A 21,164-nucleotide genomic window follows, 5' to 3' on the forward strand; every position below is an offset into this window, starting at 1 on the left:
ACTACTACTAGCAGTATTATACAGATAACCGTAGCTTATTATTTACACGACATACTGCAACAAAAAGCTAAGCAAACGTGTGTGTATTGCGCTTGTACAGACGAATGTAGCAGAAAACAACCTCACACCTGCACTGACACGCTACCCTTCTTTTAAAGGACATAACAGAGAAATTACGCAGAAGCTTTTTAACAAAAATTTCGCTGATGCTCAAAAGTACATCCTGTGTGGTCTTGGGTTGGTGCCAACGTGTAAGTGCAGGACTCGAGACGTTGCAGCAGCTGCTCTACAGATTTGGCTGAGGAACCCTTTTCTCATTGCTTCGCTTACACAGGTAGTTAGAGTGGAGGACAGTGTGAGCACAATAGTTAAGAAGGGGGAACAACACTAAAAACAATGGGGAATGTGTCTATTCTACTAAACCATGTCAAAAAGAGATACATCGTGTATAAGATGAGAACACTGTTGTGTGAAGCTGTTAACAATGCAATATGTGACACAGATAGGACACTATGTTGGTTCTAGATTTGAAAACAGAATGTGTTAGACGAATGACCTCTGGATGGCGTACCATGGTACAAATGACAGCGGATAAATATGCAGATGTGAAACTACTCTACTCAATATAGCAAACGTTTTTCCCGTGTACGATAATGAATTTCATATGGGTTATGTGTTTTGTTTTTGTACTTTTAGCATTAATTTGTGTGTTTCAATGCTAACCAGAAAACAACATGTCGATGTTGCTGATGTGATGTATTGCTTAACTGAATCTTTTGTTTGTAAGAACATAGGTGCTTGTACTGATTTTCTGAAATGTGTATTCTTGTAATCATTGCTGACAGATATGTTGCGTATGTCGTTGGAAATAAAATACTTGAACACAGACGTTGAAGCGTCAGTCTTTGTAACAAAGATCATGGAGGAGGTGATGAGGAATATATACTATGTGAGAGAAAACGCAGGGGAGGATTAGGGCCACATGTGAAATTTTTTCAGAGTTCTGACTTTAATCTCAGAATTCTGACTTTTTTCTCAGAATTCACTTTAAACTCAGAATTCTGACTTTTTTCTCAGAATTCTGACTTTAATCTCAGAACTCTTAAAAAAAAATTCACATGTGACCCTAATCCTCTTCCGCAGGTTACGGAGGCATGCAAAAACTTAAAAAGGCCATATTTGACACTACTGGAGGTCGGTATGCAGATTCAGACGTAGAAAACTGGCTCATGAAGCAAGATGCCTATACTCTACACAAGACGGCTCCAGTGCATTTTAAGAGAAACAAGGTTTTAGTGAATTCAATAGATTAGCAATACCAGCTAGATCTAGTTGACATGTCCGCTAATTCTACTGAAAATAATGGGGTACGCTATTTATTAACATGTATAGATTTGTTTTCAAAACACGCATGGGTGCATTTAAAAAATAAGAGCGGTAAATGCGTCACAGCGTCCTTTAAAGATATCTTAGCTGAAGGTAGAATACCGCATAAAATTCAAATAGACAAGGGAAAAGAGTTCTTAAACAAAGATTTCGATGCGTTAATGAAATGAGACTAAGGCATCTGTAGTAGAGCACTTTAACAGGACTCTGAAATCTAAAATGTGGCGTTATTTAACAGCCAATAATTCTAAACGATAGGTAGATATATTGCAGGGTTTAGTCACCTCCTACAATGAATTATCATCGTAGTATTAAAATGAAACCGATTGATGTAACAAAAGACAATGAAGATATCGTATTTAACAACTTGTATAAAAGAAAAGATACAAGAGTAATTTGTTTTAAATATGAGGTGGGTGATACTGTAAGAATTTCAAAACTACGCGGCCCTTTTAAAAGAGGTTATGAGCAAAATTATACTGATGAATATTTCACTGTAAAGGAATGCATGTCAAGGGACCCTCCTGTTTACAGGTTAAAAAACTTTGACATTTTATGAGCAAGAGATGCAAAAAGTTATTATAGATAAAAGCAAAACATTTAAAATAGAAAAGATTTATTGAAAAAGAAAAGACAAGGCCAGGACATGGTGTTAGTCAAATGGGTCGAATGGCCAATAAATAAAAATAAAACTTGGTAAAACAAGTCATTCAGCTACCTTAGCAGATTACAAACAGAAGTATAAATGGATACAGAGGATTTTTTTTGTCACCCAGCCCAGCAACTCGTCTGCATTATGTTACCCGAGCAATACAATAGCAAACTTTAGAATGAAACTATTCATGCCTTTACACTTTAAATCAGCATACGAGTTGGGTTTGATAGAAATACAATATCCAAAAACATGGAAATCATTTTCATCAGAAGACTCAAAATTTGTTGTGTTAGATAAAAAATCCAACAAGAGGATAGTTCTATCAACGACACACGGGTTCTATACAACAATGTCACAGATAATAGCTGAACTAAACAGCTGTTTATCTGAAAACGACATGGGTCATATTGAGCTTGATTACAACAACATTACCAACAGAGTAAGCAACCAACGAGAGATGTAGCGGTTTTTAAAACTCACGAGGGAATTGCAACATTTAGATCTCAGCCGCAAACTAACACAGTGTTGACACAGATGCCGTATTTGGCGCCACATCCTGCCGATGTTAACATAGGGATGTATAATATATTTGTTTATACCGATATTGTTGATCATCAAACGGTAGGGGATAGTAACGTCCCTCTTTTAAGAATAGTACATATACCCTTTTAAGTACAGCAAAGTTATAATAAAGCTACACTTTCGGCCTGGGAAATATCTGTATTAGACAAGGAGCAAACATGTACCATCCATATGCTCACAATGCGGACAAGTACGTTGCATATTATACAGCCCAAGCGGGTGGTGATTTACCAGGATACAGCGGGCTCGGGGCTCAGTATGGTGCAGGGTTAGGGGGTATCTTTAGGGGTCTGTTTAGATTAGCATTCCCCTTACTCAAGGAAGGATTTACATTTGTTGCCCCTCAATTAACATAGCTATGGATGTTATTACTAACATCAACAGACGTCAACAGGGGTCGGGTATAGTGGCCGTGGCCCCCCGACCAATAAAACGACCTCCTCGTAAAAGAAGGAGTTCCCTACCAAGGAGGCGTAACCGAACAACAAATAAGAAGACCCACACTAAGACTAGAAAAAATAAACAAGCAAGGAGAAGCAAGTCGTAAGTCAAGACAAGAGACATTTTCTATGACACTGGGTCAAGACAAGAGACATTTTCATTTTCATGAGAATGTCATTGGTACATAGCCTGTCGGAGTTAAACCTGTTTATGGTGCCGTTAACACAAACAAGTATTGAGAAATGTGTCTACATCCAATTCCCTCCTCTAGCAGCGGTATCAGACTCTGCACCCCTTGAATTTTTCATTCCAGCTAGTACAGAGGACTACCTGGATCTAAACAATACGTTTCTGTACACGCACGTAAAAATCACCAAAGCTAACGGCGGAAACCTGGATCAAGCAGACGAAGTGGGCTTTATCAACTACCCTGGATGTACATTATTTTCACAGGTCGACATATCGCTGGGGGACCGACTCATAATGCAATCATCAAACACATATCCTTACAGGGGTATAATAGAGTGCCTTTTGAACTATGGAAAGGACGCTCTGCAGACAGTTTGGATCCGGACTATTTTTCATGGATACAGCAGGTCATATGGACGACACAACGGCTGGAGGACGCAATGAGGGACTAGTTAAAAGAATGGAGTGCACACAAGGCGGCCGTGTAGAGGAGCTAATATCCCCTTTACATTCTGACTTGTTTTACAAGACAAGTTAATGATAAATGGCGTAGACCTCAAGATAAAATTCATAAGAGCTAAAAATGCAATGAATGCAGAACACTGTAGACGACTTTCGGGTTAACATTATGTCAGCAAGCCTGTTTGTAAAGAAAGTCACCGTATCTCCGGCTGTTAAGCTAGCGCACGCTAAGGCATTAACGCATGGCAACGTTAAATATCCCACAGAGTCTTAAAAATTTTAGCGTCCCAACGGGCACTCGTGTTTGTAATCAAGAAAATGTATTCTTGGGACAAATACCTAAATTTATTGTAGTAGGATTTGTAGATCAAGAGGCATTTACAGGTAGTTATGCGCGTAATCCGTTTACATTTAACCATTATGATATAGAGTTTTTATGTTTATACGTTGACGGCCAACAAAATCCTTCAAAACCCTTTCAATTTTATCTTTCAATATTCAGTTTCTCTCGCGCTCTCTGCCCCTGTGGATCCTGAAATTATCAGATGTCCAGATCGAAATTATGAGAGCTCACTGAATCTACAGTGACAGCACAAAGAGGAGCAACACTGACAATTGCACGCTGATTTTCAGTGTGCTCCGTTACACAACCAGACAGGCAATACTGCAGGCTGCGTGGAGATCCCCACCCGTGGTTGCGGGCAGAAAGATCCGCTTTTCCCCAGACTACAGTGGCTTCACGGTCAAGCGGTGCCAGTCTCCCCAGTCACGGATTCAGCGCGAGCCAAATGGTTAGATTTTTTCCTGATCTATCCAGCCACTTTGAAGATAAAAGACGGCCCACGATACAGAGCTTTTACCTCCGCTAAAGAGGCTGAGGATTATGTGGCACGCGCTGCTCTCCTTCGGACTGCAGCAGCAGAGACGACCAGCATCGCAGAGGACGCTATCAAGGAAGCTCAGGCTTCCCATCAAATCCCTGGGCTTTGATGGGATTCCCCTTGAATTCTATGCAACATTTTGGGAACAGTTGGGCCCTTTCTTTCTTGACATGATTAACTTCTCAATTGAAAAGGGCGAATTCTCAAGGGATGTTAACACAGCCTTAATTTCCTTACTCTTGAAAAAGGATAAGGACCCTACAGAGTGTTCTAACTATCGACCTCTAAGTTTGCTTAACGCTGATATTAAAATCTTTGCAACGCTCCTAGCCCGTCGTTTGGAGTCTCATATGGCAAAATTAGTGAACCCTGACCAAACAGGATTCATAAAAACGAGACTTAACCGGACGCACCTCCTCCTCTTTATTTCCAGTTTCTAGATCCTCCTGCCAAGGTTACCCCTTGAGTCCTGCACTATTTGTCATTTCTCTGGAGCCTCTAGCTCAAGATATTCGCCAATCAATTATGGTGTCACTGAAAAGCATTTGTAGTACACAGCATCATCCCTCATTATTTGCGGACTTGGTTTTTTTTAGAGGACCCCTCTCGTTCTCTCGCTCACCTTCTATCATTATGCAAGGAGTATGGAAGCTTATCAGGCTTTAAAATTAACTGGTCAAAGTCCGCACTACTTCATTTAAATGACTCTGCCATCCAACCATCCCTGCTAACATCCCCATTGTTAAGCAGTTTAAATATTTGGGCATCAAGGTCTTTCCCTGCTTAAACCAGATTGTGAAACATAACTATTCTGTTGCTCTAAATAATGTTTTGAAAGATATGGAAAAGTGGATGGGTCTCCCCATGTCTATTCAAGCCCGTATCTCAGTGGTTAAAATGAATGTGTTACCCAGGATTCATTTTGTGAGCTCTATGCTACCTCTCTCCCCTCCTGCTGGCTACTGGTGTAAATTACAATCAGCAGTGTCTAAATTCATCTGGAAAGGCAAGCGGCCGCGACTTAAGATGTCCACCTTACAGAGGAGGAGAGAGGACGGTGGCCTTTCTGTCCCCAACTTCAAACATTACTTCTGGACCTTTGTGTTGAGGCCCCTCCTAACTTGGTTTAGCCCAGATGTGTCTGTCTGCTGGCGTGCCTTGGAAAGTGCTATTACAGAGCCTTGGTCACTCCATGACGTTCTCTTTGCCAATGTTTCTAGCAAACAGTGCCAGCTAGGTTTTGGCCCCATTATCTCTCATCTTATCAAAACTTGGAGGTTGGCTGAAACACACTGCTATATAGCTTGTAACTGGCACATGTTTTCCCCTATATTCAATAATGCAGCACTCCTGATTGGGGAGAGGCCAATAACAGCCCCACAATGGGAGCAGATGAGACTTCGTTGTCTAAAACACATTTTTAACGATGTTGGCTTATTGCCTTTTTCTGTCTTGCAGAACGCATTCAGTCTACCACATTCCTCGTTTATCTTTTACCTTCAATTAAGATAGGCATACGGTGTCCCTTGGCAGAGGCCTTTGCCCACCCATCCTATCCGGGAGTTATTTACTGTGCACCCTAAAAACTGTGGGATTGTATCTAAGCTTTACCAGTTCTTAGTGATATCTGGCCGCTCTGCCATTCCTATTGAGAGGATCTGGGCACACGATTGCCCAGGCCTGAGTATCGATTTCGACTGGCATGATGTATGGTTGAACATTCCAGAAGTATCACGCAATCCAGACCATCAGCAGATTCACTACAATTTTATTCATAGGACATATCTCACCCCTGTGAAAATGCACCGCATGAAAATAATTAACAGCCCGTTATACACCCTCTGCCCAATAAAAGCACAAGGCGTGTATTTTCACATGATCGTCAGTCGGTTCTGGAATGTCTGTCAATGTTTTTGAATCAATCAATTTTGAATGATTTGTCTGCCTTTCAACTCTCTGGAACTCAGAAACGTGCTGTATTTGCTGGACTTACAGCTGCAAAAAAAATGATTGCAACTCGTTGGAAACCACCTCACGACCTGTCTTTCCACACATGGACCATTTCCTACTTGGACGTAGTGTATATGGAGCTGTCCACGGCGCGTGTTAATGGAGCGCCAGGAAGGACCCTGGACACTTGGGTGAACAATGCTGAGGCTGTAAAGTCCAGGCTGTAGCCATGTTTGGTTCCTTGTCTTGTGTCTGTCTGTGTGTGTGTCTGTTTCTGCTTGTTGTTTTTGTCTCCCTCCCTCCCGTCTGTCCTCTTTGCTCCTTTTTTTTCTCCTTTCTGTCCCTGGAACACGTTCTCTGTCTCAGTGTATTGTTTGTAGTTGTTTATTTCTTTTAATAATATAAAAAAAATAAAACATTTGATCACAAAAAAAAAACTTTTAACCCAACTTTACCAGAGGAATGCCATCAGGGAGTATCACCAATTGTACTTGGCAACTGGAAAGTATTTTAAAAGCAACGCTATGGCCATAACCCGCAACAAATTTTGTAATGGATATAGGCTGTTCTGTTTTAACCTGAGCCCTGATGAAGGATGCGGAGACCATATGTCACACATTAAAAATGGCAGCGTTATATTAGAGGCTCGTTTTAGAACTCCGCTTCAACGCACAATAAATGCGGTCATTTACGCCACATATGATTCTATAATTGAGATATTATCAAGAAGACGGGTTCTCATTGACTTTTTCTAACTTTAACAAACGATAGTATGAATACGATAGAACTGTCAAAAGTACTTGATAAGGTAGTATCACGATCCTGTCCTGAGTGCTGTGTTTTTGGGTTATCATTCTGAGGGTTTGGTTTTGTAGCTGTTATTTAGTCTGTGTTTTGGTTCCATCTCTTAGTTCCTATTCTGGTGTTTATGTCTTAGTATTTACTCCTGGTCCTTGTACTTCAGTGTTGTTGTTTTGGTCTGTCCAGTATCTTTCTTATATAGTTTGTCTGTGTTTTGGGTTTCAGTCATGTCTTGTGTCTAGTTTACTCTGTGTGTTTGTGCTGGTTGGTCTGGTACTGTCTGTGTGTCTGGTTTTGTGGTTATGATCTGTTTAGATATGATTTTGTTCATTCGGCTCTAGTCTGTGTAACCTTTATTATTATTCATCCACATCTTTAAGTTACTTAGTATCTGTGTTGTCTTGTATCTTAGTTCTTAGTCCTGTACCTTAGTTTATGTCTTAAGTGTTCACTCCTGGTCTGTGTACTTCTGTGTTTTGCCCATGTCTATCTGAGTTCTGTTTTATCTTTGCTTCAGTCTGTGTTACTTGTTATGTATCTGTGTCTCTCTGTTCCCCCCTGCTGTCTCTCTGCCTGCCTGCTTGTCTCTGTTTTCCCTGCTCTCTCTCTGCCTCGTTAGTCTCATGTCTGTCACCTGTGTTGCTCCCGCCCTGATCGTTAGTCCCTGTGTGTATATATACCTGCTGTTTCTGTTCATTCCCTGTTTGGTCATTGTCACGTGTAGATGCTCTGTCTTGTGATGTTATGTTTGCCTGCCCTGCCCATCGTGTCACCATGTTTCTGTGGATTTCTGTTGGATCAATGGTTTATTTTGGATTGTTATTTTGGATTCAGCCACTCTGTAGTAAGTGTGCTCGCCTTTGTTTGTATTAAAACCCCTTTGAACTGTACCTCCTCTGCCTTGCGTCCTGTGTTTGGGTTCTCCAACCTGCCTCACCACACACATCCTGACAGGTAGTAAAGCAAAGTGTTTTTCTTGGAGTATTTCCTAGTGACCAGCTTCCTAAAATCAGTTATTAAAGAGACCCACCATGTTGGTGGTAAACACAGACCCCTCCCACCTGGGAGGACAACACTGGGTCGCTATCTACATTGACAAGCAGGGTGTGGGATCATTCTTTGACAGTTTTGGGGACTCTCCGGTATACTCACATTTTCCAGAATCCTTCTCTGGCTTTCTCAACAGTAATTGTAAGTCCACGCAACATTCTGTTAGACAAGTATAAGATGTGGGTTCTGTAGTGTGCGGTCAGCATTGTTTTTTTCTTTACCACATGGATAGAGGGTTATCTTACGACAATGTAATGACTAAATATAGTAATAAACAGTCATGCAATGATATTATGGTGTGCAAATCTGTGAAAAAAAAATACGACCTTCGGTAGCTTGTGGGCAAAGGTCATTTTTGCTAATGGATGCCCTCTGGTAACAAGAGGTGTAGATGGTGGTCCAGTAATGAGAGAAGATTCTCCAGAAGTCTTTCTCTTAATCTCGTCAATTTTTCTTTTGACCTGTTTTGGTACAACTGATAAAGGTATATTCAATATAGCCATCGATTGCAGATATTCATCCCAACCTGTAGGTCTCTGGCTGTCAGACATGTTGTGAGAAGCAGTTACTCCTTATCAAATCATACACATGAGACCTTTAATAACATTACCGTTAAACACAAACTCCCCACGTTCAGTCCATGCAGACATGTTTTTTGAGGACATTTTATCCAAAATATGCTGTTTTATTGGAATGTTTTTTTAAAACTTCTACAAAAACAAAGTCTCTTCCTTCTTGATTCTTCTGCTCTGAAGAGTGAGAATCCTCAGCGATCAGCATAGACAAAATTGGTATGTTCTGATCTCTTTCTCGTTTTACAATGGTGAGAAATCTCTGCAATGGAATATTTTTTTTTGCTCTTTCATGAAGCTCTTTGGTCTCTTGATCTAAAATGTCTTATATTATAAGATCAAGTTGTTGTTTTTTAGGTACCAGAAACATTTTTTGTGTATACTCCATAGTTATCTAAGTTTGTCTTGAAGCAATAAGACTTGTTCTAAAAGGCACAGCGATACTCAGGAGGGGGAGAAGAAAACCGCCAGACTGTTTAAGCAGCGTCTTTTTCTTTGAAAGACAAACCTTTTTATTGGCGAGCAGTCTAATCCCCGCCTCTTTTTTTCATTTTTGATACAGTGTCTTATTTAAAGGAATTTTACCTTTAACATTGTGAGCCGGCCGTGTTGCATATTCTGGAGCTCCGCCAGTGGGGCTGTGAATTTGCTACGTGCTTCGGACGCTGCAAGAAGGTGTTATGTCACTTCCTGTGACCCCTTTATGGCGCTACATAGCACTTGGCACTATGAATATAAATTAATATTGGCGTGTGGATGTCTTCGGGGTGGGACAGTTATCAAGCACGTAAAGTTTTGTTCAGATATGAGCATGTACACTGAAGTTACAACAACTTCCTATGTCATGGCGAAGAGTTGATCTTTGACGCCACACCACGGACACGCCTGTCATGGGGCTACCCCATGCCTTCATTTAAGCCAGCAGTAGTATTGGTCTTAGCATGCTAAGCTAACCTTAGCTGAGCATGAGCATAGGACGGTTACCTTTAGCATATGGGCTAGCATCAATGGACACATGGCTTGTCATTTCATGTCAGTTCATTTAAGTACTAGTCGGAAGAGTTGAAATCATGGTTAGATATATACAAAACATACACAGCTCATTTCAAGTCATTTATTTTAGCTTATGGGATTTACCCAAGGTCATCCAAATGTTTGCATGTTTTTCACCTGTTCTCATCCTCAAGCAGGGATCTGGGCTGAAGGGGCAAACAGGAAGTGATGGAGTGTGGAGTCATTTATAGGGGGGAAGACCTGGAATGGTCCAAGTGTGAGCCAGTACAGAGGGGTGTACTGGAGTACCTTAAAGTTGCTGTTTTGAGAAGCTTTTGTTTAGCATGTAACATTTCATTTCTGGTTTTATAGTTGATGTGTATTGATGTAGCCAGAGATGTGTTGGACTGTTGAGATAACATAATGGTGTTTAATTGATTGTCAATGAACTTTGGTTTGTCTTGTAGGGGGGGCATCTGGTATAAAGGAAGGAGGCAGAGGCTCCGCTGGGGAGAACAGCTTTGGCCTGGAAGGGCACATGTGCTAGAGCCCAATAGTCCGGGCCTGATATAGGTTTATTTTTTGTGTTGTGTAATCTCAGTTTTTAACAATAATTTGAATAGTTTATACTTCCTCATTGTTTGTTTTGTTAATTTTTGATATATTTTTACAATAATTCACTTGCACAACTGCACTTTCCACGTATCTGGTGAAAAAATAAATTGAAGCACCATGTCCTCCTCCTTCCACCATGGGGCTAAACATTACAACGCCCATTGACGAAAACTCACAGATAGCACAACTTTTCATCGTCAATGCCTTTAGAAGGCACAGCAGAAATTTGAAGTCGATCCGACTAAATCCCTAGGAGGAGTTTGTTAAAGTACGGAGTGTGTAAATCATCCAAAAATGGCCGACTTCCTGTTGAGTTTAGGGTATAGGTTCTTGAGGCTTTTTTGTGCGTCTGGACATGATGCATGTCCCCAGAAAATTTCTAGGTGGCGCTAGCGAGCCATTTTACCACACCCATGCGCAAAACCCATAAAATACAAAATGCCGCTGCCGTGGCCTATAAGTACAGGTGGTGATGCACCTGTGTCAGTCTCTTTCTTACCTGGGTTGGGCGCCTCGGCTGTTGGTGACGGTGATCCGGCGTTGTGGTGTGCTGATGCGAGTGCTGTCACAGCTGTTATGGCCTGCAGTGCAACAGTTTAGCTGGTGGTTAATACCCCTAAACCTGTAGAGTCGCCGGTCTGCGTCCTGTATGCACGCGACATTGCTCTCGGTCCGTGTGGTAAGTGTGCTTGCATGCTGATGGAACTGTCTGCTGTGTGCAGTTAGTGCATCGTGGTTAAACACAATGCTCCCTTGATTGTTTTAGAGCGAATCGTTTGCTGTGCGGGCTGTCTCGATCCGGCCTGTGGCTGATTATGTGTGCGCTGTGGAACCGTGGGGGTATGTATGCATGTCTCTTGTATTGTATCCCATTTGATTGAATATATACCATGCAAAATATAATATTATTACTATACAGTTGGCATTTTGTTGTGTGTGTGTATTTTCAATTTTCTGTTTTTCATTTTGGTTGGTTTGAATTAATTGATTTGCACGTTTTGATTCATTTTTGGTGTGTTTTGCTTAATCCTTTTAGCCACTGTGTATTTAAAATGGTATATTGTATATTAAATTATTAGGCCCATACTTTATCCAGTAACGGCATGCCTTCTTAATCGGTATATGTAGTTGGTATGGTTTTTTTCTTTTTGTGAAGTTACTTTTGGTTTGGTTGTTTCTAATTAGTATTTTGTTAATAAAATTATTTGTTTAAATGTGAAACCCTGGCCTTATTTCATGCGAACCTGTTTGACCTATCAATATTATTTCCTAGGGTGAAATTCCCCATGTGGCGTTGTTGGCAACTTATTTAAGTTATTATTACGTATTTAAATCGTCGTCTTGCTACACTGCCTTGCTGAAAAATGCTACCTTAGCGCAAATTGATAGACTGGACTCTACTCGGCCCTGCTCCGTTTTCCATTGCAGATAGTACCCAGAGATAGTACGTAGCTTGTCGTCATAGCGACGCCACACACAACTGCCGCGACGTAATGTTCACTGCGACACACACACCAGCGATCCACACAGCTTTCTCTTTTTTAAGTTAAAACGTTTCAACATTCCTCAGAATGTAAAGACAGATAAGCGGTATGAAAACCTTCCAGCTGTGTTTTCCTCTGCCGTTGTTGCTGCAGCGGTCTGTGTGACGGCGGGAGCAGAGGGCTCTGTGAGCGGGCGGCTGGCCGGCCTCACACGCTCCTCCCGAGGGTCACAGCAGGCTTCCCCCACAGCCACTCGCTGAGCTCCTCAACTCCAAAAACTTCTCAGAAGTGGATTTAGTGATGAAATTCCATACGAAAACTTTAAAATATAAAACTTTCTGTTGCTGGCCTCTGTCTGGTGCAGCAATGATGATGCAGTGAATAGTGAATATTCTCTCTGACCAATCAGCAGTCTGTCGTGTTTTCACGTTACATTTTAGTATCCCTCAGCTCGCTTGGAACCTCACTGAGGTGAGGTGATACGAAAAAAAGTACCTGGAAGCAGGTACAGGTACAACATTTCTACAACGGAAAACCAAACAGAGTCGAGCCAAAGGGCCTCCACTCAGACTAGCTTGGTTTGAGGGCGTGTCTGACCCCGCGAGCCGCTTGGCAAGCTTTATGACGCGTTTTCATTGTGAAGTCACAAGTAAAGGAAGTGAAGGGCTGGACTACAAACCAGCTGTTTTCAAGCAGTTCAGAGCAGAGTTTTCTGTGGGAGATGGGAACTCCCTTTGGGCTGAACTTTGGGCTTTTTCACTTGGCAAACCTGTTACATGCACAAAAAAGATATATAGCTCAATAAAGGAGAGGAGAAAAGCCAAAAAGCATACCACCTCTTTAAGCTCAACTTCCAGTGGAAGCTGAAGTGTTTTAGCACCTGAACATCAGCATGCTTTTACACATGCATGGCAGTAGGGGGTGGTAAATGAGCTGTCTATAACTTTTAACTTCTCTGTCAGCCCCCATGTTCTCCACCTCCTCCTCTCCCCACCCACTTAGCCTGCAGGTCCCACATACCCTCTCCTCGCAGTTAAAAGGAGACACACAAAACTTATAGATAATAGTAGCCCACTGATAAAACGGGGTCGTATTTTAATACTAGGCTATCATGTTTATAGACATTGTTTGCGCTGTGAGGGTGGCTCAGAGGTTTTAACGACACACTCACGCACACTGTTTTAATGCATGACAAAATAAAAACAACCACGATGTTGGCTAGTTATAAATAAATAACTAGACTTTGTGTAGCTACTGTTAAATATTAAGAGGATATTATATGCACATGCAGTACTGCTATCTAATAAATATTTTAAATACTTAAGATGTTGTTTTACTAATGACATCTATCTTAAAATGAGGTAGGCTATAGCTTAACCAAATGAAGCTCTTTTGTCTGACAATCAGTCCGCCAACCCTTATAGCAGGGGGCGACTATATTAACGATTGTCACCTCTCTGTGATCGCCATCTGTTTTTTCCCCCCGCATAAACCCGTCCCGATTCACCAACTCTGGCGTTTTCTCTTTGTAACATTTAGTTCCTGATATTAAGTATTGCATCATAATAAAGTAGGCTATATTCCAATGATTAAGATAAAACATCAGTGGCTCTAGATCCGTAATCACGCTTTCATGTCAACCCGGCAGCTGTCTGGCTGTGATCCCGTCCTATTCTATGGCCCTCAAAATATCTAAAACACATAGGAGTCCTTACAATAAAACGGTTTTATCTTTTAATAGACCTACTGCTATATCTACATTGTTTATAGACATTGTTTGCGTCATGAGGATGACACAGGTTTTAAGGTTCACTCATGCACAACTGTTTTGAGGTAAGCTATTAACACAGTATTTTAGATTTTAAACGAAGTCACAATTCTATTTGTTTAAATAGGAAAAAGTATCCAGTGGATGCCTAGCAGCCGGGATAACTTTAGGACTAAAATAAGTGTTTTTTTTTTCTTATCCTGATCAATAGGAAAATCACTTACACATTTGAAACACTTCGTTACTATGCGTAACTTTGGGCCAAAGTCTTTTTTCCGGCTTCCGACATTAGGATGTGATTTAAGCTGAGATAGATGTCACCCAATCTACTATCCTAACAGGAGACCGTTTTAAGTAGTGTTTTTTTTCTCCTTTCTATGTAAGTCACCATGTTACTTCAATAAAATTTTTTCTCCTCTCTGGCAACGTGGCATGTTATTGCAATTTCTGTCCTTAAGAGTCACACAAGAACGAAAAGAGAAAATAATCACCTACACGTTTGAAACATTTTGTTACTGAGAAAGTTTAAAACAAGAATGAAAAACAATGAATAAAGTAAATAATCTGTTTAAAAGTTTAATTATCATTATTATTTGATATAAGACAAGAGAGCGCACAAAGCTGCCCCTAATATACTACTAACATTTACTGACTTCTGATGTAGCTAAACAGGAACACAGTTGAAGTTAATAATGTATATTTATGTCACTTATTCTGGCCAACTTTGACTGAAAGCATTAGAACAGAGGTTTTCAAACTGCTCAACAACAGTGGCTGTGACACACAGCTCCTGAAGGAAATTATGATTTTTTAAACATACATATCCACTTAGACATCATAGCATAGACATCACATCTATAATTTCAGAAGTTTCCTGAGAATCACGTTTTTAAGTTTTCAGTGTCAAAGTAATCTAGTGATGTCATAAATAGTCCTTGAACTTCTAACTGTATTGGTTCAGGCAGAGCACATGCTCACATCAGCTGCTTCACACGTGTTTTAAATGTAAATGCTCTGTATTTGTATAGTGCCTTTCTAGTCTTTTCGACCACTCAAAGTGCTTTTACACTACATCTGCATTCACAATTTACAGGTAAATGACAGAAAACTATAGATGTTACACTGCAAACCTAAAATTTACACCAAATCTAAAAATCATGCTGTGTGTGTGCCATTTCATAATGACAATGATGATAATGATTACTTCAACTAAGGTCAATGATAATAATATAATCATAACATCATAAAGTGAGACCTTTGTCGCCTACTGCTGGTGATCACTCACTGCCAAACAGTGCAGCATGAGCTATTTGACATTGTTTATGTAGTATAGTTCCTTAATGCAATCAACTTTGTCTAACTGTCCTAATGGCTGACATTATTTTGGAAGCATTGCGTTGGCTAATCACTCACACATCTCTGATGATATGTGGCCTACCACTTCATGGCCAGGTTCCAGTTTACATGCAAAAACTGCACACTCTACTCTGTTTGCATGAATGTGTAGACTCTCAGTTATCTTCTGCCTTCATCTCCAGACTATGGAAAGATCAGGATTTTCTTTGACATCACATTTTGAAATAAAATTTTTAGGCTTTTTCAGATGATGTCTTATTGCATTCTTTTTTGTTTTGTGTCTTGTTAAGATTTATTTAATACACTTCATCACTGTTCACTATCCTGCCCTAGGCATCACCATTAATCATTTAATGAAAGTTTAAAACAATAATATAAATAATTTGGGATTTAAGTTACTACATATACAGTTAACTACTGTGGCTGTTTAGCTGGAAGGAAGGGAACAAGCATGTGTCCTCCACTGTGGTATTTTATTTCATTATTACAGCTGGCGGGCTGATTACCACTAAACGACTCGTTATGACACGACCTGCCATCCACAAGCAAAAGAGGCCTGTTAAATATTACCCACAGTGCTATAGGTTGAATAGGCCATTAGAGGAAAGGGTGATCACAGTGGCACTGAGCTATGAAGAGCACAGAGATGCCTGTACTTGACGAGACCCTCAGAGATAAAACACAGGAGACAGGCGATCAAAGCAGCTGGATGAGGAAGACTGACAATATGCAATCACACGGAGTGATTAACAAGGTTAATGCAATTAAGCGCTACATAAAGCAAGCTGCTGAGGAGATGACTGTAAAATAATAAATGCAGCCATTATGAGGTGAAGATGGTTGATAAAGTTAGGCCCAAAGAAGCACTGTTTAACAGCCACCAGAGGGTTCGTCTTGAGTTAAAGGAATGAAATGAGTGCATGTTTAAAATCTGAGACAGATGAATGAGCTTGCAAATCCGCTGTATGAAACTGGTTTGGGGCATAATAATTAGCATAATAACTGGTCTATGTGAAGCTCATATCGTCCAACTATCCAGTCATTTCCTTTTATAAAGGGGCTATGTTTCTTCAAGGTCTTTTGAACTAGTGAAGAACTCATGTATTGTGCTGTGTCACAGAGTTGTTCAAAATTAATTTGTTAGCATTTAATGGCAGCATCCGTGAGTTTAGACAAACCAGTGCACTGTCCAAACCACATGGACTCTAAAGCTGCTTAAAGTTGCACTAATCAATACTTTTATATTAAAGAATTTTCATACATATCTAGGATGCCTTTCATGCTAGTCTAGTTGTAGTGGCCTGGAAGAGAGCTCATCAGGTGGATTAGATGGTGTTTTACCCTGAACCAGAACACTCTTCAGTTGGTGGGTCAGCACTGGAGGCCAAATCACTGCTCCTCTCCTGGTTTCCAGCTCATTTCCTCCATTTTATACCAGAGCCGACAGGAGGTTCTTTCCAATGCCTCTCCCAACCTCCAGACTGCTGTTTGTCTCTGATTCCTTCCCTTGTCAGAAGACTCAACATAGATTATAGCCTGTATTAGCCCACCTCCAGTGGGAACTAGGTCTACCAGCCTTTTTCCCTGCAGTCCAGCTGTTGGTATTTACTGGTCTTCCGCTCCTCTGCCTCTTCATAGCCTTTGTTACATGGTACAGTCAACTCCACTAAAACGATCTTCCTTCCTTCTGTTGACGAGATTACCATGTCTAGCCTCAGGGTGGTGGTCAGGACAAATTTGGAGAAATGGAGCTTTCTTCCTAGGCCCACTCTCATCTCACATCCAGTGGCTGACAAAGGTAGGGTAGCTTTGGCTGAGTTTCTGTTGTGGTACTGCAGTATCTCCCCACTACCTTGTATTCTTTTGTTCCCCCCTTCTTTGTGTTTTCTGTCTGTCTTCCCTGTCTGTCTCTGTGTCTGTTTGTCTGGGCATGGCTACACTCTCTGGCTCCTGCAGCCAAGCTCCATCCTCCTCACCATTCTTCACCAGATTGTCAGTTAACCACACGTGGTACATGTGTCAAGGCCTGCAATCAACTCAAGTAAGATTCTTTGTGCTTTCTGTGTGCTCCCCGGATTAACCTGTATTTCTCTGTGCTCAGGATCACTCTTCCTTTGGAGATTCTGCTGAACGCCACGCTCCGCTCTGCTCACACCCCGCCAGGACAAACCACCCCTCCGTGCTTGCCACTTTGTCTTGTTGGAACATATCACCCAGCCTTCTGTTGCACAACTCAATAAAACCCTGTGTTACCCTTTCTGAGCTGTTCCGAGTCTGCCTTTGAGTCCAAAAGTTCTCACATTATGACAATATCAAGCTGAGGGCATTTCTCCTTCCTTGAAAAAAACTGATGGTGTGGAATGGTTTTCCTTTTCCTTTGATAATGTCTTGTAACCCAACGGGATGTGTGCCATGGTCCTCTTCCACCACACAGCTTGCACAGGAGGTCTTCCCTCACTTCACTCTTGGCAGGAAAGATCTGTGGAATGGCAACTGCCAAAGTTTGTCCATGTGGCTTGATAGCTGTCTTCCCTTCCTCCTCCTAGGTTTCTCACTTCGGCCTGGACCATGGTTGCTCCCTTGGACTTGCCATTGCTGGAAGTTCGATTTCTAGTTTCTAAGCACTTTACTGGCAAGCCACACATGATGGACATGAGAGAGGGTGTTGTACCACTTTCATGTGACTGGATTTTTCAAATTTGACGGAATTGTTTCCCCTTGAATAAGCAGCTTGAACATGTTACTTTCCTGTTTCAGATCACCACTCCTTTCCTGGAATTGAAAGACATCCTGGCCGAAGTGGCCGTTCAGTCAAGCTGTGTCAGGACCCATTTTGCTCGGTCCATGAATCAAATTACACTGTAATGTGAAAGAGGTCACTCGTAGAGATGAACTCACATGAATTATCACCAACTCTGCAGTTCCCCCCCTCAGCTGGACAGAGCCTTTAGCCTCTTTTTGCTTATTCTTTTGTTTTTTTATCCCACAAAGTCTGCTCTATCTAAAAAAAACCCCACCCCTTCTCAGCACCAATAATACATTTTATTTAAGGTGCCTTTCTCAGCACTCAATGACAGCGTACAGGGATGCAAAGACATTTAAAAGTAGCAAAACTAAGAACATTGAAACAAGCTAAAAGCAAAGAATTTACATCAAATGAGGTAGGCACACATGTGTTTTGAGTTGCGATTTAAAATGGGAGAATGAATCAATGTTTCTAAGTTGGGGTGGTAAAGAGTTCCAGAGACGGGGGGCAGAGCGGCTGAATGCTCTGCTTCCCATTGTGGTGAGACGAGCAGGGGGGACAGACATGTGTATGGAGGAAGAGGATCTAAGGGAGTGGGTGGAAGTTGGACCCTGCAGGAGATCAGACAAATACGGAGGGGCAAGGTTGTGGATGGCCTTGAATGTTAACAGAAGGACTTTGAATTGGATACGGGACAGGACCGGGAGCCAGTGAAGCTGTTGGAGAATAGGAGTGATGTTGTGGATGGAGGGTGTTCGAGATATGATGGGGGCAGCTGAATTATGGACCAGTTGAAGTTTATGAAGGTATTTGTGAGGGAGGCCGAAAAGGAGAGTTGCCGTAGTCCAAAAGAGGTGACAAGACTGTGAACAAGAATGGCGGCAGTGTGGGGGGTAAGGGAGGGGCGGAGGCGATTAATGTTTCATAGATGGAAGTAGGCAGACTGGGTAATGTTATTGATGTGGGACTGAAAAGATAAAGTGCTGTCAAGGATGACTCCCAGACTCTTAACCTGGGGGGAGGGTGAAACGGAGGAATTGCCAATAGTAAGTTTAGTTCCAATGAGGAGGACCTCGGTTTTATCACTGTTTAATTTGAGGAAATTATTGGTAAACCAGGTTTTTATTTCCAAGATACAGTCAGTGAGGGAGGTGGGTGGGAGAGAGGATGATGGTTTTGAGAGGTAGAGCTGGGTGTCATCAGCATAACAGTGGAATTGAATATTAAATTTGCGGAAGATATTGCCCAGGGGAAGAAGATAAATGATGAAAAGTGTGTAGCCCCAGGGCTCTGTCCTGGGGCCCTTACACCTGAAGTGACGGGGGAGGGACAGGATTTAAAAGAATTAAGTTGAACGAACTGAGTGCGGCCAGAAAGATAAGATGTGAACCAGTCTAACGGAGTGTGAGTGATGCCGATAGAAGATAACCAGTTGAGGAGAACAGAGTGACAGATGGTATCAAAGGCTGCACTCAGGTCGAGGAGGATGAGAATGGTAAGTAGTCCAGAATCAGCTGCCACAAGGAGGTCATTGGTGATTGATAAGTGCTGTTTCAGTGCTATGAAGTGGACGGAAGCCAGACTGGAACTGTTCATACAGGTTATTGTGGGATAGATGGAGTTGAGAGGCAACTGTTTTTTCAAGAATAGACAAAGTTAGCTACTCATTGGTGAGAATAGCTGAGCATTTAGCAGCGAAAGAGCCAGAGATTTTGTCAGAGGAGGCCAAAACTGAGCTAAAAGGAGAACGCATATTGGACTTATATTCATTAGGTGGCAAGAAACAGTAGCCTACCTTAAATGAAAGCTAATATTGAGCTGTGTGTGGTGAATGTGTGTAGGCAACTGTTTAACATGTTTATGAATGCAAATTCAAACTCAGTATTAATTAATTAATGTCAGATGTTGTGGTTTTATCTTGTTCCTATGCCCATAGTGGCCAAAAATGTTTAACCCAGCTAGTAATGGAGGGATTTGAAGCTCAGTGCTTTTGCAAAATCAGGTTCTTCTGTAGAATGTCACTGGGAGTACAAATGTCCATTTAATAGCTTAATAAAAGTGCCCCATTAACCTAAATCAGAATTAAGTAAGTGATACTTGTTGGTAGGATGACACAAGAACAGTTTCTTTCCACACACCATCACTCTGTTGAACATTTAACATCAGTGTCAGAAACAATCCCCATCTAGTAACACAACACACCCACTATACCAAATTACTGTTTTATTATTTTGTATTATATTATGACATACTATCAGTGGTGCTGTACATACTGTCATGTCCACCTACTTCTACACTCACCGGCCACTTTCTAGTTTACAGGGTTCCTGCTTCATTCTGGCTGGATAATCTGATTTATGAAGAAACACTATTTCTTTAGGATTAGTCTTTAAAAAGGTCAAACTGAGCTCTAAATAAGGCTTCCATTGCAGATATACACTCACTGGCCACTTTACAAGGTACACCTTGCTAGTACTTTCAGACCTTCAGAACTGCCTTAATTCTTCGTGACTATTGTTGAACATCATTTAAATATCTTTTTATAATGAAATGGTTATATTTTAATGACACATCACTACATTTTATTTTGCAGTTGCGATCATTTAATTTAAAAATATATTGAAAATGTTGTATTTAAAAGATGTTAAAAACAACAACCTACCTTGTTTTAATTTATTAAATGTGTATTTATTAGAATTTATTTCAAATAAAATGATTTTATTTATAAAAACAAGATTCAGATTTTTTTCAGTATTTTTCCAAAAATTAGTCTTGGAAAAGGGGGGTCATCTTATATTTGGACCAATACGGTAAATGGAGTTAGTAAGTGTGAGTCATTTTTTAATAGTTTTTATAGTGTTTTTTTTAGATTTAGAGAGATCCTCATTGGGTATAAGAGGTCAAAGAGGCCCTCTATTAATCTTCAATATAGTTATATGCGTCAGACTCTAAACCAAGGATGAATCCAACTTTTTAAAACTCCACATTTCACCCTAACTTGTCAAGAGAGGCTGCAAACAGTGTTTGTGGTGAATATGGTGACTTTTCACCAGTCTTTATTTTCCCCTCTGCAACTCTCTTCTTGATAACATCCACTGCGCTTCCTCCCCTACCTCTCCCCTCTTGGTGTTGGAATGCTCGTTATTTCAGCACCAGCATCCTTGCTTGGCCTAGATATGTCAGCCAAAAAAACATCTAGCAGCCGGTGTCATTCGCATGCAGGACACTGGTTA

This window comes from Micropterus salmoides, unplaced genomic scaffold (assembly GCF_014851395.1).
Source record: "Micropterus salmoides isolate LMB-PRFRI ecotype aquatic unplaced genomic scaffold, ASM1485139v1 Ms_hic_scaffold_23, whole genome shotgun sequence".
Taxonomy (NCBI): domain Eukaryota; kingdom Metazoa; phylum Chordata; class Actinopteri; order Centrarchiformes; family Centrarchidae; genus Micropterus; species Micropterus salmoides.